This window comes from Schistocerca gregaria, chromosome 7 (genome assembly GCF_023897955.1).
Source record: "Schistocerca gregaria isolate iqSchGreg1 chromosome 7, iqSchGreg1.2, whole genome shotgun sequence".
NCBI classification, from domain to species: domain Eukaryota; kingdom Metazoa; phylum Arthropoda; class Insecta; order Orthoptera; family Acrididae; genus Schistocerca; species Schistocerca gregaria.
This window is the reverse complement of record NC_064926.1, coordinates 46,984,110-47,008,166: the sequence shown is the minus strand read 5'-3', so window position 1 is coordinate 47,008,166 and position 24,057 is coordinate 46,984,110. Positions and strand designations below refer to the sequence as shown.

The 24,057-nt window shown below is 43.5% G+C and overlaps 1 protein-coding gene across 4 annotated transcripts in view; it reads right to left on the bottom strand.

Moving 5' to 3' along the window:
• Window positions 1–24,057, bottom strand: part of LOC126282023 (prothoracicostatic peptides) — a 558,509-nt gene that overhangs the window by 339,319 nt on the left and 195,133 nt on the right. The window lies entirely within an intron of this gene.

Genomic DNA, 24,057 nt, shown 5'->3' with positions numbered 1-24,057 from the left:
TAGCCGCTGCAAGCTTAAAATATACAGCACAACCCTGACATCGAAATAAGTGTCCAAGGTATAGAAAAACAACTGAAATCCCTCAACAGAGGAAAGTCCACTGAACCTGACGGGATACCAATTCGATTCTACACAGAGTACGGGAAAGAATTTGCCCCTCCCCCCTTCTAAAAGCCGTGTACCGCAAGTCTCTAGAGGAACGAAAAGTTCCAAATGATTGGAAAAGAGCACAGGTAGTTCCAATTCTCAAGAAGGGTCGGCGAGCAGATGCGCAAAACTATAGGCCTATATCTCTGACATCGATCTGTTGTAGAATTTTAGAACATGTTTTCTGCTCGCTTATAATGTCCTTTCTGGAAACCCAGAATCTATTACATAGGAATCAATATGGATTCCGGAAACAGCGATCGTGTGAGACCCAAATCGCTTTATTTGTTCATGTGACCCAGAAAATATTAGATATAGGTAGATGCCATTTTTCTTGACTTCCGGAAGGCGTTCGATACAGTTCCGCAACGTCGCCTGATAAAGAAAGTAAGAGCCTACGGAATATCAGACCAGCTGTGTGGCTGGATGAAGAGTTTTTGGCAAACAGGACACAGCAAGTTGTTCTTAATGGAGAGACGTCTACAGACATTAAAGTAACCTCTGGCGTGCCACAGGGATCATTACTTTTCAATATATATATAAATAACCTAGTAGAGAGTGTCGGAAGTTCCATGCGGCTTTTCGCGGATGATGCTGTAGTACACAGAGAAGTTACAGCATTAGAAAATTGCAGCGAAATGCAGAAAGATCTGCAGCGGATAGGCACTTGGTGCAGGGAGTGGCAACTGACCCTTAACATAGACAAATGTAATGTACTGCGAAAACATAGAAAGAAGGATCCTTTATTGTACGATTATATGATAGCGGAACAAACATTGGTAGCACTTACTTCTGTAAAATGTCTGGGATTATGCGTACGCAACGATTTGAAGTGGAATGATCATATAAAGTTAATTGTTGGTAAGGCGGGTCCAAGGTTGAGATTCATTGGGATAGTCCTTAGAAAATGTAGTCCATCAACAAAGGAATCAGCTTACAAAACACTCGTTCGACCTATATTTGAGTATTTCTCATCAGTGTGGGATCCGTACCAGGTCGGGTTGACAGAGGAGATAGAGAAGATCCAAAGTAGAGCGGCACGTTTCGTCACAGGGTTATTTGGTAAGCGTGATAGCATTACGGAGTAGTTTAGCAAACTCAAGTGTCAGACTCTGCAAGAGAGGCGCTCTGCATCGCGGTGTAACTTGCTGTCCAGGTTTCGAGAAGGTGCTTTTCTGTATGAGGCATCGAATATATTGCTTCCCCCTAATTGTAGCTCCCGGGGAGATCACGAATGTAAAATTAGAGAGATTCGAGTGCGCACGGAGGCTTTCCGGCAGTCGTTCTTCCCGAGAACCATATGCGACTGGAACAGGAAAGATAGGTAGCGACAGTGACACGTTAAGTGCCCTCCGCCACACACCGTTGGGTGGCTTGCGGAGTATAAATGTAGATGTAGATGTAAAAAGCCACAATATCACTTGAAAAATTGAAATACGTCAATTCGAGCATACTTCCACGAATAAAAAGTAAAAAAATCGATAAATAAACCTACAACAACTTAAGTCCGAGCAAGCGAAATGAAGGCTAATCTCTGTAATAAGCTGTACATCCGTAACCTATATAAAACTGGGCACATGTCGGACGGAATGCTTTATTCGAATCAGCCTTTGTCACAATGTCCTAAAATGTTTACTGTTCCTTCTCAGACGCCCTGTATTACCGGGTAATACGGTAGTCTGATAACCCAGAGCTGTGTAACTTGCTGTCCAGGTTTCGAGAGGGTGCTTTTCTGTATGAGGTATCGAATATATTGCTTCCCCCTAATTGTAGCTCCCGGGGAGATCACGAATGTAAAATTAGAGAGATTCGAGCGCGCACGGAGGCTTTCCGGCAGTCGTTCTTCCCGAGAACCATATGCGACTGGAACAGGAAAGATAGGTAGCGACAGTGACACGTTAAGTGCCCTCCGCCACACACCGTTGGGTGGCTTGCGGAGTATAAATGTAGATGTAGATGTAAAAAGCCACAATATCACTTGAAAAATTGAAATACGTCAATTCGAGCATACTTCCACGAATAAAAATTAAAAAAAATCGATAAATAAACCTACAACAACTTAAGTCCGAGCAAGCGAAATGAAGGCTAATCTCTGTAATAAGCTGCACATCCGTAACCTATATAAAACTGGGCACATGTCGGACGGAATGCTTTATTCGAATCAGCCTTTGTCACAACGTCCTAAAATGTTTACTGTTCCTTCTCAGACGCCCTGTATTACCGGGTAATACGGTAGTCTGATAACCCAGAGCTGGCCGTATATACAAAATTGGAAGCTGTGCAGTGACCTCTACAACCTTTACCAATGACAACGAAGCAGGTACCCTTCTTCAGTACGGCGGTCATGCAAAGGTAGCGTCCCAAGAGAGAAAGTCAGCTGTTGTCGCGCGGCAGGAATCTTTTCAACTGTCCGCTACGGCCAAGGGCATTGTTCCCGTCAAAGGCCATTGTTTTGAGTTAATTTTTTAGTTTTTTCGCGTTGATGTACAGCAAAACACGTGCAGAAAGGGGAGCTGCAGTTAATTAGGGCGGCAGATGAGCAGAACTACGCAACAGGCGTGGGGGTAGCATTAGCCGGACACGTGTTGGCTAATGAGGGCTAGGCGGCGGCCATTGTGGAGGCGCTAATCCTGCGAGCTGTGTGTGTGTGTGGGAGGGGGGGGGGGGCGGCGGGGGGGGGGGGGGGGGCGGGGTGGGGGTGGGGGGTGTCTGGCAGTCTCCATGTCCCATTCTACCTGTTGTAGGAACCCGCCTTTGAGGTTCTACCACGAAATTCTCATACATCACTCACTCTCAAAGCAAAGTAAGAAAAGCCCTCGATGACAAACGGTTACATTGTTCCACTGTATTCTGACTGTGCTATATACGGTGATCACAGATGCGGAAAAAAATTGGTCCCAGCCGTTTGCTACAATAACATTCTCTCTAACACTGGCTGAGCATAAAATATTTCCATGGTTCCACAAAATTATTTATAAGCAATTGTACTAGACACAGATACGCGCTTTTTTGCAAGTGGTAGCTTAACCCACGAAGTTTTAGTCGATATACGTCTGCACGAGCTCCGACAGCATGTGATTTCTTTTCTGTCTTGTTACAGGTAGCGTTGTTTAGGGGTGCCTCTGTCACAGCAGCTTCTGCGCAGGTGAAAGTGCTATGTGCTTTGTGGTTTCATGAAACATGGTCGCCAGCTACAGTTCAGCTACAATTTGGAAGTTCGTACGGCCGCGATCTGCCAGATGTAAAGAGCACCGAAGGAATGTATGGAAATCTTAAAGAGACTGGCGGTGTTGGGTTAGTGACGACAGTGTTGGAAATCGACGCGTTGTGTTTGCAGAGAAACAGGCTTTCCTCAGAGCACTGTGGTGAAAATCTCACACAAATGGCCTTATTTCCATGCATACGAAGAGCGTCTCCTACAAGCTTTCCTGCCAGGTGATAGGCCCGAGCGCGCTGTGTTTGCTAGGAGTACAGGGAAACTGAGTATCCCCATGACGTTCTAGGTAAAGCGAACTGAGCACATCTGGCAATGCATTAATAAGAAGGTTTATGAGCTAAGCTACCATCTGCAACAAACCGCATAGCTACATCTAGCGTAATTCCTTAGAAATAAATTTTTGTATTCAGGACAGACTTTATGCTCACCCTGTAGATTTTCTATTGATGGTAGTACTAAGTCGACTTAAACGACACTAGGCAGATCTTACGTAAAAAATATGAGATCCGCAGATAATAAGCAATTCTTTTCTACAAAAAAACAGAAGCAAAGATTGGATGCTGAATGTAAAAATATAAAAGAATATTCGCTGTGTAACTTACAAGTGAAATATCAGTCAACTGTCAATTTTAATATTTTAAATCTGACCTCAATCTATATCCTGCACGTTGTTTAAACCATATAGGAGCAGACCTGATAGGCAGAAGAATATGAATAACACTACGTTATTGTGAACTTTTTCCGTACTACCACTGGAGAAATGAGCACAACTAGTTTACACTCAACCAAAATATAATCCTAATTTCCTTTAAAACGTCAGTGCAAATATTACTTACTGGTGGTTGAATTCAGTAATAACTCTGAAGTAGAATATAAATTAACTTCACAACACTGTTTATTAAATTATCTCAGGACACAACACAATATATCGATAGTATGCCTCTTTTATACGTACATACGTACATGAGCGTCTGTACTAGTGGAGTAGAAGACAATAGTGGGAATGAATAACAGTGGATACTTCAATTCATTTTATGATTTACGCTAAAGCCGGATGAAACCAGTTGATAGACAGTGATTTTAAGATTCTGGCGTATCGCCCTTTGGACAGTATCGATATCAGCAATTCCTACTAAGAAATGTTCAGATTTTATAATTTACGTGATATCAAATGTTTAGGTAATCCTCTCTCGGTCTCTGCCAGAATTTCATTAACTGTTCTGGCACATTATTTCATCTCATTATCTCTCTGTATTGGCAACTGTTGTAACTGAATAAAATGCGATCGGTGGGTTTATGTTACTTATCTGAGAAAGCAACCGTTCACATGGTCCAAACAGGAACGCTTTGGATCAACGTTCATCGGTTCCATCCAAGTTCGGGAAGCAATACGTATTGTGACACTGGATCGACTCCAGAGCTGTGAGATGGCTGGAGATGCTAAGATATAGCCTATTATTTGGCCTGGTCACGCAAAGGAATTTATATATACAGAAATCGTGGTAGGAGAGGGACGGGCATGGCGACTAACTGAGGTTTGATGATATCTTTAGCTGCTTTGCAATCGATCTAGCAACTCCAGATTCACAGGATCTACAGTCCTCCTTACCGCCCTATTCTTTTCATTCTCGTGGGACGAAGAGAAAGAACTCAAATAATTAATAACGGAAAAATACCGAGCCACTGCGCCCTACGTGGCACCTAACGCCCATATAGTAAAAAGGGCTTCATAAACTGAGAAAACCAGTTTTAACTCTGCAGAAGAGAGAGAAAAAATAACTTATTTACAGTACATTGCATGTCGAGAGAAAGACATCAGATACATAATACAGTTATTATTTGTTTTGCAAGAAAAAGTCGTCACTACCGAGAAAAGTAAAGTGATTTAAAAACTTTAGACACAGTTTTCGTACAGATAGGCATTTTCGTCCTCACCACTACTCCTGGGAAGACGTTTCATGTTCTAGGCACTTCGCCACATCCTCAATGTTGGAAACTTTTTCCGGAAACCAGCAATACACCCCTTTCCAGCCTCTCTGATCTTAATAAAACTGTGTTAGATTCCTCGCTTTGGACAGTTCCAATGCTGCGCGGCACACGTCTTTAACTTTGAGTTCTTTTCTCCAGCAACAGGAAATGGTCTAAATTTCCTTTCCTGGTTTTGAGATAAAAATAACTGAAATTGCCGAATACCAATTTGTTGTCAATATTTACCATCTAATCACATAAATAACAGCAAAAGTGGAAGAAAAAATTTAAATTCAGGCTCGGTATATTAGCCACTAGCTGCACAATGTGTCGACCTAGACGCTATTCCATATAAGTTATTTTTCATTGGCAGCGCCCCCCCCCCCCCCCCCCCCCCAATTAAGCAATCGTCCTCATGGAAATCTGTCGCTAAGTAAACACTCTTTCAATTTGTTATACGTTATATATATTTCTAACAATTAGATCAAGTGAGTTCCTTAGATCCGAGGGTCCCAAAATCAACCAAAACCTGACAACGAGACAACACTATTGCCAACCTGCTTCAAACGACTATTGTACCTTAGAGGGTTTTGGGTTATAACTTTACGCAGTTTGCGTACGATTCCAGCAGAAATTAAATGGCATTCGCTGGCCGTTATGCCCGCCCTTTCTTCTCTATAGGGTATCCTAGAAGGAATTGTCAATAGTAAGGGATAAGACAGGAACAATACTTCAAAGAAAAAACATATGGTAAACATGGGCTATAAGATGAATACCTTAAGAGCTACGAGCACTTATTCAGTAGAAATGATGTGTTTCACAGTATCGAAGGTGGTCAAGTGTACATAGCTCTTAAGACACGCACTCTAAAGCCCATAAATACCCGAGTTATTGCTTTGAAAAGTCTTTCGTATCATATCCCTGTGACGCACCCGAGTTATTGCTTTGAAAAGTCGTTTGTGTCATATCCCTGTGACGCACTGAATATTCGCAATGACTTTGAAGCAAAAGTCATAATGAAAATAACTTATAGAATTCCCTTGAGTTTGGCAGATCTCAGAGGAACAGTTATTACGGCAGGGTTTTGCTACGCACGGTTGCCTACTGCAACGGGGTTTGCTGCTGCGGTAGTGAGCTTACAAGAGGTGCGCGGATCCTGCATGGGAATGTGAGTTGCTTCCTACACGGAGACGGCTGCAAAACGCGTCGTCTCCACACCACTGCTTATGTAGAAGTGGGCTCCTGTTCAGCTCCGAAAACTGTTGGCCGTTCTTCAGCGGTTGGCTACAGAGAATCTCTTGCAGTGGCTCTTCCCAGGTTGCCAACCCAATCGATCTCGCAAGCGCCCGGTTTCGACAGGAACAACGGAAGAATTTGTTTGTGTGAAGTTTCATGGTAAGGTCTATTTTGAACGATGCTCGTGGCCGACATTACCTTCGTCTTCTTCTCTGAGTTTGAACTTCACGACCTCGCTCTCCGTTCGTGTCCCAAGAAGCGGGCATTGCGCTAAACTGCCCTTCGGCACGCGATCAAGAACTGCGTATTGCCAAACGTGTATCGTCCTGTTTCTCTGTCGCCTCTCTTTCACTCACGCCATTGACTGGTTCAAAAATATATCTCATAACGTTGCCAAAAGAGCAGACGTCCAGCCGTATGTTGTCGAATAAAAGTATTCACTAAAACGTACTTGAAGATGCACCACCATGATGGAAGTGTGTGACTAACATAAAAATAACACCACAAATCTGATCCATTACAAATACAAATGCCGCGCGGGATTAGCCAAGCGGTCTGGGGCGCTGCAGTCATGGACTGTGCGGCTGGTCCCGGCGGAGGTTCGAGTCCTCCTTCAGGCATGGGTGTGTGTGTTTGTCCTTAGGATAATTTAGGTTAAGTAGTGTGTAAGCTTAGGGACTGATGACCTTAGCAGTTAAATCCCATAAGATTTAACACATATTTGAACAAAGACAAATGGCTAGGTATTACGGCCTCGTTCGCGGTCTGTGAGTTCGCTAATGCATATCGTTTGAAGGTCCCACGTGGTGCACATCACAGTCCCTGAAAATCGATATATATGTAGTCAGGAAAGACTTGGATCTTGATATTGTTATGTTTCTGTGGTGTCCCTATTCACTCAGTTTATATCTGAGTCCAGAAGGAGTCGACGGGCATACCGTAATGACTCTATTCTGGCGTAACCACAAGCGCCGGAACGAAGAAGAAGAACGCAAGAGAAGAGAAGAGAAGAGAAGAGAAGAGAAGAGAAGAGAAGAGAAGAGAAGAGAAGAGAAGAGAAGAGAAGAGAAGAGAAGAGAAGAGAAGAGAAGAGAAGAGAAGAGAAAAGAAGGCGGCGAAACGACGTCGTGTAATAGCGCGTTGACCAGGACGACACAGGAGCGGCATCTAGCCGAAGTGAATATAAGCACCGCTCCTGGCAGCCTTTGCCGGACATTAGTGGACAGTATTCGCAGTGTATTAGCACGGCCTGGCAGAGAGAATGCTACGATAGCAGTTATTAGTGATCCAAAATCTGTGTGTCAAACTTGCATGAAAATCGAATATAGGAAAGGACTCTGATCTATGTTGCGTGTCGCCCATCGCTTGCGACACCATTGTAAATTCCAAGTTAAGTATTGTCAGTTTTCTTTATTGTAATAAAAACTATTAAGGTGATTTGCGTGAACTGTTGTGTAGCATTCCGAGAACGCAGCATCCTTTAGGCACCCTTAAGAGACGAGCGGACGAGACCCCCCACTAACAATAATTCTTCCTTTCAGAAAGACACTGAGTTCAACTGACTGAGAAACTCTCTACGCCCCAGGCCGACGTATTTCCTTTCAGTATGTAACTGCAAGGATGCAAGAAGGCATGGACAAAATATTGCGCTCAGACGAGCGGTTGACGTTGATATTAATCAGTCTTTGTTTTTGCAACATTGGTACATTTCGCTGAGAAACATGAGTCGAACGTCAACTTTAACTGTGGAGCAGTTTTGTTTCTAGAACTTTTCAAAGCAATCTGATTAAAAGAACTATTGTACCACTTGCACATCTTCCAAATTTTGTGGACGGAGACTGAAGTGGAGAGCAGACTGAAAGAATAAAACTTATGAAATTATAAGAAATAACGACATTTACTGAATTTTCCGTCGATGCTTGGTAGAACATTACAGAGGTATTAAGTTTTATAGCTTCCAGAATGCAGCAATCAGTCGTCCTTTTTTTAGATTTTATTACGCAAATCCAGATTTCGGCTAGTAGCCCGAACAACAGGGACTTACATGCACTGCGAATAGAAAATAGTGCATTGAGAATGGGTCGGTACTAGCCGAAATCTGGATTTCCGTAAAAAATACAAAAAAAGGACGACTGATTGCTGCACTCTGTAATTTATAAGTCACAGAACAGTCGCTGAGTGCACCCACTTTCCGAATGGGAGGTAACCTGATGAAGGTATTAAATAGTAGTTCTTAATGTTCTGCAAAAGTGGCTTTCCGCTTCTTTGGTCATCAGCAGGTTGTAGCGAAATTCGCAATTGCAAATAATATGACGTGCAACGGTTTTATTTACACAGAAGATACAAAAAATGGCATATAGGATGTTTACAAAGAAAAGGAATACATTTTAAAATCACACAGAAAGAGTTACATTTAACAAAAATGAAAATAAATCTTTTTACATAGATATTGTTAATTCAACAACAGATGAGAAATAAAGTTGAATTTACAAGTGTAATCTAATATTTGTATAGCTTCAGATTTATTTAATAGAAGGGGGGAGAAAGGAAACTGAGTTTGGTTTTATGAAAATTAAGGTTTCCTTGCGGTCATTGTCACACTTAACAGCAAATGAAAAAGTGATCGGCTACGTGAAGCAGCCGCAGGGACTGTGGAGATAATAATAGAGTAATTCCAGTGCGCTGTGTAGCGTTTAACCAATTACGCGTTCTATACGAGAATGGACTCCCTAGGTGTTTTGGTACAATAGGGAATACCCTCTGCCACCCACTTCATTGTATTTTGTATAGAATGGACGTAAATGTAGATGAACTGAACTAACAATGCAGGAATTCCTTCACTTTCACTACACACTTGGCTGCACGTGTAGCGATTTACTTTCGCGAAAACAGTATTAACAAAGAGGTTCGAAATCAAAAATGCAGTATATATGATCGACATGAGTGTAACCCAGTTTTTTTATATTTTTTTTACTCGCTTCGGCGATTTGCACGTCGATGATGATGCAATGATAATGACAACATACACATCCAGCACTGGGCAGAGAAAATCCCTATCCCACCCGAAAATCAGACTTGTTCCCCGTGATAACACGAGCTGCTGACTTCAACACTTAAGAGACTGCCGACTGAATTCAAAGAAGGCTCGACACTTGGAGATGGTCCAAATCGAGGAGCTACCGAAAATACACTACAATTGAAAACGTTGAGAAATCACTGGCAACGAGAGAAATGTTTCACCTTGTTCAGGTAAATCGTCTTCGGGCTTCCGCTATATCGGTTCACGAAACATCACGTGTTAAACACTGGACAATAATGTTCTTGCTCAGTATTTATTCAGGATATGTGGTCTCAGCGAAAACTGCATGACGTCGAAACGTTCACAAATGCGATTAGGTGTTTGGAGATTGCCCTTTGGTAGAGAGTATTCATTTTGTGCAGCTTGACTCTCACTAATATTCTTCACTAATGATGTGTCGCCACGAGCTGCTTAAGCACTTGGTGTCCAGTACATTTTTGCCCTCCATACGATCTCTTTTCCCTCCTCCAGCTCACTTCCAAGTCGCATGGCGCACTGGCTGTGGTATTACCGTCGAATTTGGGGGAAGCGGTGTTTAAATCAGTGTACTACGACCTTATTTTACGGACGCCATGTATTCCTTATTTTATTAGGTCTATCCTGTGATAGTTGTTTCGATCTATTAATTTTCTCTCCACCACTAACGGTCTTTGGGTCGACGAGAAATGAAACTCTTACCTTATTTTTTCTACCACCCCGTCCTACAACACATTATCCTCCGAAACTCGGTAATGTCCCTTATTTTCTGTAATATAAACACCTGACGTTTGCATCCAGTACCGTTGCAACATTAATTTACCCACCCGCTGTGCTCTACAGTATCCACAACGAATAAGCTTAATTAGTGAGCGCAGCGCCAGCAGGGGAAACTCTAAACACACAAGACGGCAGCTGAAACTCTAGAACGGGTGACTGGCCTACTGCCCGCACTGTCTGACACAGCTTGCTACTGGAGTCGAGTTTCTGTAACAAAGACGTACGTCCTTCTACTACGCAAGCGAACAGATTATTGAGCTCTAACAGTCGCGCAAACCAGGTGCAGTGCCCATCTGAAAACTCTGTCATTTCTGGAGTTGCCGGCATAGTAGTTTCTTTGTCTGGGAACAGTTGGAATGTGGCCAGTGTTTTTTTATATTTTAGATCACTGTTCAGTATTTCATTCCAGGTTACAGAAGTCTACTAACTTACGACCAAGGGATACTTCAGTTTCATGAGCAACACTACCTTGTTTCATCAGTGTAGTTGAGTAAATTCATCACCGAGCGAGGTGACGCAGTGGTTAGACGATGGACTCGCAATCAGGAGGACGACGGTTCAGTCCCGCGTCCGGCCATCCTGATTTCTCTAAATCGCTCCAGGAAAATGCTGGGATGGTTCCTTTCAAAGGGCACGGCCGACTTCCTTCCCCGTCCTTCCCTAATCCGACGAGACCGATGACCTCGCTGTCTGGTCTCCTTCCCCAAAACAACAAGTAAATTCATCAGTTTGCTTGTTATCTTACCCCATCCCTCAACACAAAATATCGAAAGGCACCCCCAAAAAAAAGCACAAAATCAATTCTCACACACTCTCTTCACTCTATGGCGAGCAGTTGTTTTTCTAAAGAGTTTTTCTGACGCGCATCATTCGGAAAAGGGGTACCACCGCCCATTAGTGGTGACTGGGCACTGACAGGCATGCGGTACTTTTGAATGTGCTTCTAAACTGTTATTCTTAGAATGAAATAAACATCAACGTTTTGTAGACGCTGCTCACTGTGAATTTAAACTAAGAGCAAAGACGGCCTGGTCATCTAGAAACCATCGTGGGAGGGTAGAAAGTCATAAGGGAAACACGTAATGCTGTACCTATTGCTGAGGTGTACCTTGGGCATAGATCATGTTAAATATTCATCTACAAGACGATTTCATATCTCCAACGCATAATAAATAGTTCTTATAACACAAAAACGTACGTCAGTCAACAAAATGTGAACTATTTTACCTAGCCTATCGCAGCTTAAAAACAATTGAACTATGAACACAAAGAATTATAAATGACACACGAGAGGAAAGTAGTGTTTTCTGGTTGTTCAATCGATTCTCAGCCTATGGATTACTTCGATCTTGTCTAAAATGAGTAAAGGAAATTAGAAATCCTATAAAACGAAATGACAAGCGGTGACTACCCGTAGCAGACAGAGATTATCATTTACTAACGCAAAATTTAGCATGCACAAAGTTAACAAGAAGTGGGGCACTTGTTATATCGGTTACTGATGCTACAATGGCAGGTTATCAAGGTTTAACTGAGTTCGAACGCGGTGTTGTTGTCGGCGTACGAATGATGGGATACAGCATCTCCGAGGTAGCGACGAAGTGGGGATTTTCCTGTACGATCGTTTCACTAGTGTACCGTGAATATCAGGAATCCGGTAAAACATCAAACCTCCGACATCGCTGCAGCCGGAAAAATATCCTGCAAGAACGGAACCGACGAGGACTGAAGAGAATCGTTCAAAGCTACAAAGTGCTACCCTTCCGCAAATTGCTGCATATTTCAATGCTGGGGCATCAACAACTGACAACGTGAGAACGATTCAACGAAACATCATCGATATGCGCTTTCGGAGCCGAAGGCCCACTCGTGTACCCTTAATGACAGCACGACACAAAGCTCTACGCCTCGTCTGTGCTCGTCAACACAGGCATGGATTGTTGACGACTGGAAACATGTTGCCTGAACCGATGGGTCTCGTTTAAAATTGTATCGAACGGATGGAAGCGTGCGGGATTGGAGGTAGCCTCATGAATCCATGGACCCTACATGTCAGCAGGTGATTGTTGAAGCTGGTGAAGACTCTGTAATAGTGTGTGGCGTGTGCAGTCGGAGTCATATGGGACCCCCGATACGTATAGATACGACTCTGACAGGTAATACGTACGAAAGCATCCTTTCTGATCACCTGCATCCGCTCATGTCCATTGTGCATTCCAACGAGCTAGGGCAATTCCAGCAGGACAATGCGACACCCCACACGTGCAGAAGTGCTAGAGAGTGGCTCCAGGAACTCTCTTTTGAGTTTAAACACTTCCGTTGGCCACCAAGCTCCCCAGGCACGAACATTATTGAGCGTGTCTGGGATGCCTTGCAACGTGCTGTTCAGAAGAGATCTCCAGCCCCTCGTACTCTTACGGATTTATGGACAGCCCTGCAGGATTCGTGGTGCCAGTTTCCTCCAGCATTACTTCAGGCATCATTCGAGCGCATGCCACATCGTGTTGCGGCACTTCTGCGTGCTAGCGGAGGGCTCCATGATATCAGGCAGGTGAACCTGTTTCTTTGGCTCTTCAGTGTATGTACCCTATGTTTTATTGTTTAGAAAATATTGACCCATCTGGGACTTCTTTACGATTTTTTGGGAAGCAGTGACATAAATTCTCATATCATCTGAATCTAGCTGTCAAAACGCTGCCAGTAACGTAACTAGCGTGTATTAGGTGACAGTGCAACCAGAAAGCACCCTTAATGCAGCATTGCAGGAGAAAAATTGGATGCAAGCAAAAGGTATGTCGGGTTTTGCTTGGAAATGAACAGGCAGACAGTCGGAACAAAAATTGATGTGGTAATTGACATACTTGATAAGGAAGGTGGTACAGGGTGTTGTTAGTTTCTTCGCGCCATGAGAGTTCTGCTACTTGGCAAATGGGAACTAAACTGACGAACATACACTCCATTTGATAGTAGCTCTGTGTATTACTGCTCGACTGGTATAGAAATTTAGATTCAAGTCTTTTTCTAGTGGAATCTGAAGCTGACACTGTAAATGAATACATATTGTACGTTGAAAATAAATATGTAATGGATATTTAAGTACCTTAAATGACAGGAAAGGAGGAGTTTAGACTTGTAAAGGGCTTCACCCATGTAGAGTACAAACGCATATCAGAGCAGTAGATTTTATATATGTCAATGCCTTGGTATAAGACTTTTGCTGTGTTAATGTTACGTGCACACTGTTTGGTTACATTATTCCAGTGCTAAATTGTTTCAATGTTCAGGATAGCAAAAATAAAATTGGTCCACAAAATACTTCACGCAGCTTAGGATAGGCAGCCGAACGTACATCATCTTCACCCTGGGCAGAGAATGTAAGTTGGATAGCCCATCTTAAAGCGACAGCCTTATTTTGCCCACACAGCATAAGCCGAAACTGGTTGTGGCGTACACTAAAGAACCTTTTAGCTGCTCATCGGCGCAGGAAGTGAGAATCCCAGTATCTACGGCACCTTCGTACAGGGAAGCTGTATGATGGGCACCAGCTACCTCCGTAATTTTTATGCCTCCGTGACATTTTGTAAACGCAAGAGAAACAGTGAAACACACAAAGAAGCACCGTTGCCTGTGATTTGCATAAGCGTGAGCAGACAGGAAGGGAAGCGACGACCCACAAAACGTATTTAAACAGAACGCTGTAGAATTCCGCTGGTCCTCCCCCCTGCGAGAGACGGGTGCTCTTGCTGCTGAAAATCTGACGGAATTACTCAGGCAGGCGGCGCCATTGTTCTCATCTCTCAGTGACGGGCGGCAGAGTCAGGCTCGTGATACAGATAAAGAAATGTGTGTGCTTCCAGTGGTCCCTACGAGCACTTCTGTTCAAAAGAGGTGAGTAGTCGATGGAGAAGAACATTTGGAACGAGTTCACTGCGGGACACCGGGGCACAAGTAAAAAAAATATCCATTATTTTTGTTCACAAAGTGTAGTGGTAATATCAGAAGGACAAAACCTGAAAAAAAAGAAGGTGTCAGAGACATTGGATAATTCGCTTGCTGATCAGACAACCAAAGTAAGTTCTTGCGCTTGCGTGCAATCTGTTCCCGCAGTGACATAAGGGTTAATATCTGTGCCTTTCTCGAAGTGTTGTACAGTTGGTAGATAGAGATTTGGTATCTGGAGCAAGCCCCGACAATGACGGCTTCATCGCATGGATTTTTCGATGCAAGAATTATAAGGTGTAGAGCGGAGTAAGGGGCTTTTCAACAGATCGGTACATTTTCACATTTTCAGGGTAGAGCAAATGGTTCGGTTGGCTCTGAGCACTATGGGACTTAACTTCTGAGGTCATCAGTCCACTAGAACTTAGAACTACTTAAACCTAACTAACCTAAGGACATCACACACTTCCATGACCGAGGCAGGATTCGAACCTGCGACCGCAGCGGACTGACGCGCCTAGAACCGCTCGGTCACAGCGGCCGGCTTGCGAGCGAAACAGTAAAGGATACGACTGGTAGTACTGAGCACTCAGTCAATCACTCAGTCGTTTAGATGGGGATTTGCGATTGCTACACTTGAAGAGAGTATTTCCTCCACCTGCATGTTTGTTCATGGTTTGAGGTATTGCGTTATTGTATTTATCGATAACCCGTCCTTTCGATTTGTCTTTTCAATAGCATTTGGTAAGTGGGACAATCTATTCCTTTGTAGTGTACTTTTCCCCCCACTTCTTGCAAGGTATGCGGACTGTTGGACTCATTTTCCTGGGACAGTTACTTATTTCATGATCTCTTTCTCCACAACGCCCACATACTACCTTATCTGAATCACAGAACGTATATATGAGTCCATAGTGTAAGCATTTGAAACACTTACTTATCGCCGAATGATCTGTAAGAGATATCGCAGAGAAACCATTGTATAGCTTCCTCCACTGTTCCACCTGTCTTCTTCCCATTGCAAGAGACACTTCAGCCACATGATGTAACGTGGCTGTTCCCTATGGTCCTTTCTTAAATTTAAGGATAAATTCCTTATTAAAAATTTCTCGATTCACAATAAAGAAAAAATAACCGAGCTGTCTTAGTCTCTCAATCTCAGCACCTCAGTACGTCGCATCGGAACCCAGTTCGCATTGCACGTCAGTACGTCACAGTGTTCGCTAGTCTTCCACAGTGATAGTCGCCACCTCACATCTTAGCTAGCTGTGAGGGAACGTTAGTCATTGTATATAGTTGTGATATGGACACGGACAGGATACAAGAATTAGTACACGTAATTTGATTGCTATCCACTAAAGAATTTCAGATTGGAGATAACTGAAGTTAATCACTCAACTGCTTCCTTTAATGAAGTGTATTTTAACCACGTGTGCATTTTGTGTCATAGTGAGAGGAGACCGTCCACCCACCTATCATACAACCTTCTCCTCGTCCAGCGAGGAACCACAAAACATTACAGGAGGCGCAACTTCTACAAACTCCGAACTCTCCTCCTCCGTGTGCATGTGGACTCGACTCGTCAGTCTACGGCGCTGCCCACTCCTAACTTGACAGTCTGTTGTCAGGTACAAGTAAACTCGACTCGCTCAGGAAAGAGAGCGGCTACAAGAGTTCTCAAATATAATTGCAGGCTCGCGGCGTTCCCGTTTCATACGCAACCTTTTCGAAGCAAAATTTCCGCCATTAGACTATAAATGATGAAATAATAGAAATTATTCAGATTGTGAAGGGAGACGAAAATTTAATAGTCATGGGTGACTGGAATTCAGCAGTAGGAAAAGGGAGAGAAGGAAACGTAGTATGTGAATATGGGTTGGGCGTAAGAAATGAAAGAGGAAGCCGCCTTGTAGAATTTTGCACAGAGCACACTTGGTTCAAGAATCATAAAAGAAGGTTGTATACATGGAAGAAGCCTGGAGACACTGACAGGTATCAGATAGATTATATAATGGTATGACAGAGATTTAGGAACCAGGTTTTAAATTGTAAGACATTTCCAGGGGCAGATGTGGATTCTGACCACAATCTATTGGTTATGACCTGTAGATTAAAACTGAATAAACTGCAAAAAGGTGGGAATTTAAGGAGATGGGACCTGGATAAACAGACTAAATCAGAGATTGTACAGAGCTTCAGGGAGAGCATAAGGGAACAATTGACAGGAATCGGGGAAAGAAATACAGTAGAAGAAGAATGGGTAGCTTTGAGGGATGAAGTAGTGAAGGCAGCAGAGGATCAAGTAGATAAAAAGACGAGGGCTGGTAGAAATCCTTGGGTAACAGAAGATATATTGAATTTAACTGATGAAAGGAGAAAATGTAAAAATGCAGTAAATGAAGCAGGCAGAAAGGAATACAAACGTCTCAAAAATGAGATCGATAAGAAGTGCAAAATGGCTAAGCAGGGATGGCTAGAGGACAAATGTAAGGATGTAGAGGCTTATCTCACTAGCGGTAAGATAGATGCAGCCTACAGGAAAATTAAAGAGACCTTCAGAGAAAAGAGAACCACGTGTATGAATATCAAAAGCTCAGATGGAAACACAGTTCTAACCAAAGAAGGGAAAGCAGAAAGGTGGAAGGAGTATATAGAGGGCCTATACAAGGGCGATGTACTTGAGAACAATATTATGGAAATGGAAGAGGATGTAGATGAAGACGAAATGGGAGATACGATACTGTGTGAAGAGTTTGACAGAGCACTGAAAGACCTGAGTCGAAACAAGGCCCCAGGAGTAGAGACCACATTCCATTAGAACTACTGATGGCCACTCTTGACAACTCTACCATCTGGTGAACAAGATGTATGAAACAGGCGAAATATCCTCAGACTTCAAGAATCAATCCCAATGAAAGCAGGTGTTGAAAATGTGAAAATTGCCGAACTATCAGTTTAATAATTCACGGCTGCAAAATACTAACGCGAATTCCTTACAGACGAATGGAAAAACTAGTAGAAGCCGACCTGAGGGAAGATCAGTTTGGATCCCGTAGAAATGTTGGAACACGTGAGGCAATACTGACCCTACGACTTATCTTATAAGCTAGATTAAGGAAAGGCAAACCTACGTTTCTAGCATTTGTAGACGTAGAGAAAGCTTTTGGCAATGTTGACTGGAATACTCTCTTTCAAATTCTGAAGGTTGCAGGGGTAAAATACAGAGAGCGAAAGGCTATTTACAATGTGTACCACATGGCAGTTGTAAGAGTCGCGGGACATGAAAGGGAAGCAGTGGTTGGGAATGGAGTGTGACAGGGTTATAGTCTCTCCCCAAACTTATTCAATCTGTATATTGAGCAAGCAGTGAAGGAATCAAAAGAAAAATTCGGAGTAGGTATTAAAATCCATGGAGAAGAAATAAAAACTTTGAGGTTCGCCTATGACATTGTAATTCTCTCAGAGACAGCAAAGGACTTGGAAGAGGAGTTGAACGGAATGGATAGTGTCTTGAAAGGAGGGTATAAGATGAATATCAACAAAAGCAAAACGAAGATAATGAAATGTAGTCGAACTAAGACGGGTGATGCTGAGAGAATTAGATTAGGAAATGAGACACTGAAAGTAGTAAAGGAGTTTTCCTATTTGGGGAGAAAAATAACTGATGATGGTCGAAGTAGAGAGAATATAAAATGTAGACTGGCAATGGCAAGGAAAGCATTTCTGAAGAAGAGAAATTTGTTAACATCGAGTATAGATTTAAGTTTCAGGATGTCGTTTCTGAAAGTATTTGTATGGAGGGAAGCCATGTACGGAAGTGAAACATGGGCGATAAATAGTTTGGACAAGAAGAGAATAGAAGCTTTTGAAATGTGGGGCTACAGAAGATTGCTGAAGATTAGATGGGTAGATCACATAACTAATGAGGAAGTATTGAAGAGGATTGGGGAGAAGAAAAGTTTGTGGCACAACTTGACTGGAAGAAGGGATCGGTTGGTAGGACATGTGTTGAGGCATCAAGGGATCACCAATTTAGTATTGGAGGGCAGCGTGGAGGGTAAAAATCGTAGAGGGAGACCAAGAGATGAATACACTAAGCAGATTCAGAAGGATGTAGGTTGCAGTAGGTACTGGGAGATGAAGAAGCTTGCACAGGATAGAGTAGTATGGAGAGCTCCATCAAACCAGTCTCTGGACTGAAGACCACAACATCAACAACAAAAGACTATAAATTACTTCTCGTTTATTTCACACAATCGTGACTTCCCCTTCGTAGCCGCTCTGAAGTGCAAGTTGAAATGTCACAAAATGTCAGAACTGTCTTAATGATAAGAGCAACAATAGGGTTTGGCGATTATTATTCACAAATGTATCAAGTTATTGGTTTGCTGTAAGTACCTTTTTCGAAGACTGCTGTAAATTTATTTCAGTATTTAATATCTGTTCAGAGAATGGTCAATAGTTAGGTTAACATATACACGATTTCGAAGCATTACCGAGTCTGTAACAAAAGTACAACAAAACTTGATTTGAAGATGAAGTGTAATCTCTATATGGCGACAATTATTAAAATAAATTACAGAAATGATTGATGAGCCACACAACTCGTTTTTAACCCATAAACGCAAGGTATTGTGACTATACGAATACGGAAATAGCACGCTTTTTGTCACACGGCCATAACAATAACGTCCAATCCCAGTTTTCATTTGACGCAGCTCTTATGTTTTCACGTGGTGGAGGTGGAATAAACAAGAATACAACATTTTTTTTGTATTGTAAGAAAATTGTATGCTTTTAGTTCGCAGCGTGGACTATAGTATGAAACTTATTCCAGATATAACTACTTCTCTGATGCAACGAATGTGCATTTGCGTAGTTTGCATCAATTAATTTTCGTCTAAAACCCTGCACAGTCTCACAAAACACAGCTTCGTTAAAGGCTATCTGATCCTTATAATCAGTCATCTTTATTCTGTAGCAGGAAGACAGTGTACTCTTCCTCAGTACTAACGGTAAGCCACGACTGTCCTTACACTCCTGCATGCTTGAGTACGACGCGAGCTCAGTGCCACACTTCCCAGCTCGTCACACACGCGGAACCACAGCGGGAACGAAGACAGCCCGTTAGCGCTGATGTAACAGTGGCGCCTTCATTTTTACAGTACGCAACCCGCAGTATTTGACTCGTAATCGCTAGGTTTCCGATCTCTAGTAGCTGTGGTGTGGCTCCACGAAGCAATTCTCGTCTACAAAGTGCAGACTGCGACAAGTGGCAGCTCTCAGCTCCTTGTCGGGACTCCCAGTTCCAACCAGCGGGGACTGATGACCACGCTGTTTGGCCTCTTTAACAATAAAACCAACCAACCAACCAAGCCATCCAACCAACGGCCGCCGCCCCTACAGTACCGATGCGACATCTAAGTGGGACGTGAGGCTGCACCACCAGCCCAGGGCACAGATCTGTATCTCCTCTAGCTTAGTGCAACACTACAGAGTTTTCTCGAATGCCATCTGTCTTTCTCCAGCCACTTTCTCGTCCGACAAATTCTTGCCAGCCCATGCAACCTGTAACAAAGGTGTGAAAGCAGAGCGTCATTTTGGAAAAAAAAGTCAAAGTATGATTCCTCTGCCAGCCGCTCCCCCCTACGCCATAGAAGCCAGGACGTCCCGTACGTGTGCAAGATGATGGACAGGTGTAGACTTAATGTGTGCCATCTGCTTTAGTTGTCTACCTATCAGTGTATACGTGGATAGTTTTTATACAACTTTCATCCATTTGAATGCCAGTATTAGTACCTGGTTTTGTTTGCTGGTGACTAATGAAATAGAATATTACACACAGATTTTCATTTAATTTTTCTTTCGCCATGTAACATGAGAAACAAGTGGCTCGATAATGAGGCAGATCAGTGATAGATTAGTATTCTGTTCATGAAAGCCGTTCATCCGCCGATCTTTATATTGACATTCTTGGTGGTTTGCAAGACTGACTAACAGCAGAAACCTTAGGAGGCGGCAGGTGGCAGTAGGAGCGGACGACAGACAGGGCGCCCTCCATCGCCTACCCCCCGTGGCCTCCGCCGCCCTTGAGGCTTTAATGGTGCCCGTTACTGGGGCAGGCTGCAGCCACCTGTTGCTGCCCTCCCACAGCAAGTACGTGCCGTGTCCCGCCATGGCCCCACACAGCTTCGCACCACCCTGTTGACCTGTGTTCGCCTTCTAGTCTCCCCTAACGTCTTGCGACAGACCACGTTTCTTAAAACACTTTCATGTCGGCGCTAAGAATTGTACACTGAGGCAAAGTCAAGGGACAGCGATGTACACATATGCAGATGGCGGCAGTATAGCATATAAAAGGTGTAAAAGGGCAGTGGATTGTTGGGGTTGTCATTCACGTGAAATACACTACTAGCCGTTGAAATTGCTACACCACGAAGATGACATGCTACAGAAGCGAAATTTAACCGACAGGAAGACGATGCTGTAATATGCAAATCATTAACTTTTCAGAGCATTCACACAAGGTTGGCGCCGGTGGCGACACCTACAACGTGCTGATATGAGGAAAGTTTCCAACGGATTTCTCATACACAAACAGCAGTTGACAGGCGTTGCCTAGTGAAACGTTGCTGTGATGCCTCGTGTAAAGAGGAGAAATGGGTACCATCACGTTTCCGACTTTGATAACGGTCGGGTTGTAGCCTATCGCGATTGTGGAATATGGAATCGGTGGTTTCAGGAGGGTAATACGGAACGCCGTGCTGGATCCCAACGGCCTCGTATCTTTAGCAGTCGAGATGACAGGCATCTTATCCGCATGGCTGTAACGGATCGTGCAGCCACGTCTCAATCCCTGAGTCAACAGATGGGGACGTTTGCAAGACAACAACCATCTGCACGAACAGTTCGAAGACGTTTGCAGCAGCATGGACTATCAGCTCGGAGACATCGCTGCGGTTACCCTTGACGCTGCATCACAGACAGGAGTGTCTGCGATGGTGTTCTCAACGACAAACCTGGGTGCTCGAATGGCAAAACGTCACTTTTTCGCATTAATCCAGGTTCTATTTACAGCATCATGATGGTCGCAATCGTGTTTGGTGACATCGCGGTGAACGAACATTGGCAGCGTGTATTCGTCATCGCCATACTAGTGTATCACCCGGAGTGATGGTATGGGGTGCCATTGGTTACACGTCTCGGTCAACTCTTGTTCGCATTGACGGCACTTTAAACAGTGGACGTTACATTTCAGATGTGTTACGACCCGTCACTCTACCCTTCATTCGATCCCTGCGAAACTTAACGTTTCAGCAGGATAATGCACGACCGCATGTTGCAGGTCCTGTATGGGCCTTTCTGGATACAGGAAATGTTCGACTGCTGCCCTGGCCAGCACATTTTCCAGATCTGTCACCAATTGAAAACGTTTGGTCAATGGTGCCCGAGCAACTGGCTCGTCACAATACGCCAGTCACTACTCTTGATAAACTGTGGTATCGCGTTGAAGCTGCATGGACAGCTGTACACGTACACGCCATCCAAGTTCTGTTTGACTCAATGCCTAGGCGTATCAAGGCCGTTATTACGGCTAGAGGTGGTTGTTTTGGGTACTGTTTTCTCAGGATCTATGCACCCAAATTACGTGAAAACGTAATCACATGTCAGTTCTAATAAAAAATAATTAACGAATGAATATCCGTTTATCATCTGCATTTCATCTTGGTGTAGCAATTGTAACGGCCAGTAGTGTAGTTTCCGACCTGATTACGTCCACACGACAGGGACTGACTGATTTAGATTGCGGAATGGGAGTTACAGGTAGGCACACGGGACATTCAGTTTTGGAAATCGTAAGAGAATTCTTTATTCTGAGTTTCGCAGTGTCAATAGCGCGCCGAGAATACCAAATTTCAGGCTTTACCTGTCACCACGGGTATCGCAGTGGCCGACGGCCTTCTCTTACCGACCGAAGGCAGCACAGTTTGCATAGAATTATCAGTTCTAACAGACAAGCAGCTCTGCGTAAAACAACCGTAAAAATCAATGTGGAGTGTGTAACGAACATGTCCATTAGGACAGAGTGGCGAAATTTTCCGGTAATGGGCTATGGCAGGAAGGATCCGATGCGAGTGCTTTTGCTAACAGCACAACATCGCCTGCAGCGGATCTACTCGGCTCGGCGGTGTATCGGTTGAACCCTAGACGACTGATAATCCGTGGCCTGGTCCCTATTTCGGATGTAGGAGCTGATGGTAGGGCTTGAGTGTGGCGCAGACCTCGCGAAGCCACGGCCTCAAGTTGTAAATAAGGCATTGTGCAAGATGGCGGCCGAACCATAATGGAGTGTGTTGTGTTTACATGGGATGAACTGGATCGTCTGATCCAACCGAATCGATAGTGGGGTGTAAATCGTTTTGTTCGACATCTTGGACGCCACTTGCAGCCAAACAACGACAGATTTTTTATGGATGACAGTGCGAAATGTCACTGGTCCACAAATGTTTTCCATTGGTTTGGAGAACATTGTGCACAACTCGAGAGCATCATTTGGCCACCCAGATTGCCAAGCATGAATCCCAACGCACATTTATGCGACATAATAGAGAGGTCAGTTCGGCCACAAAATCCTGCACGGATAACACTTCCGCAGTTATGGACGGCTATAGAGGCAACATGGCTCGATATTTCTACAGGGAACTTCAACAACTTGTTGAGCCCGTTGCTGCACTCCACCGGGCAAGAGGACGTCCGACGCGATATTAGGACGTATGTCATGACTTTCGTCATCTCACTGTGTTTATCGCTGTGGGACAGTGCATGTATTCATGCTTTCCTTGACCTGCCAACACTGCATTTCCAGTTTCTCACCGTGGGGAGGTAGACTTATTCAAGAGTTCTAGGCTTATTATTTTAATGCACTGACCTTTTATTTTGAAAGTGGCATAAATCCATGCCGGCCGGTGTGGCCGAGCGATATTAGACGCTTCAGTCTGGAACCGGGCGACCGCTACGGTCGCAGCTTCCAATCCTGCCTCGGGCATGGATGTGTGCGATGTCCTTAGGTTAGTTTGGTTTAAGTAGTTCTACGTTCTAGGGGACTGATGACCTCAGATGTTGAGTCCCATAGTGCTCAGACCCAATTGAACCATAACTCCATCCCGTTTAATGACGAGAGGTCATATAAAATAATTTTACAGTAAATTAATCACAAATTATATATTATTATGTAGAAGGGAAATTGAACATTTATTTCAACAACAGAACTGTCTGTTGTATTAGTACCACACGCACAGTAGTACACCAAAACTGTGTAGCTACACTTGAATTATTTCGTCGCATGGCATCAAATATAAATCAATTAGACAGCTGTATCTTAGTAATTTCCCCATGAGGTGCCAAGCATATTTCAACAACAGAACTGTCTGTTGTATTAGTACCACACGCACAGTAGTACACCAAAACTGTGTAGCTACACTTGAATTATTTCGTCGCATGGCATCAAATATAAATCACCTACACAGCTGTATCTTAGTAATTTCGCCATGAGGCGCCAAGCATAAATGAACTGCAAAGTTATATTAAATTCTTCTGATACTTTTAAGCAAGCGTATTCTGTTTGTGGTTCTCTGTATGAAAATGACAATGCCTACGTGCAGCGCAAATTTCATAATTGTTTATATTTTTAACATGACTGAGTTTTACTTGAAAT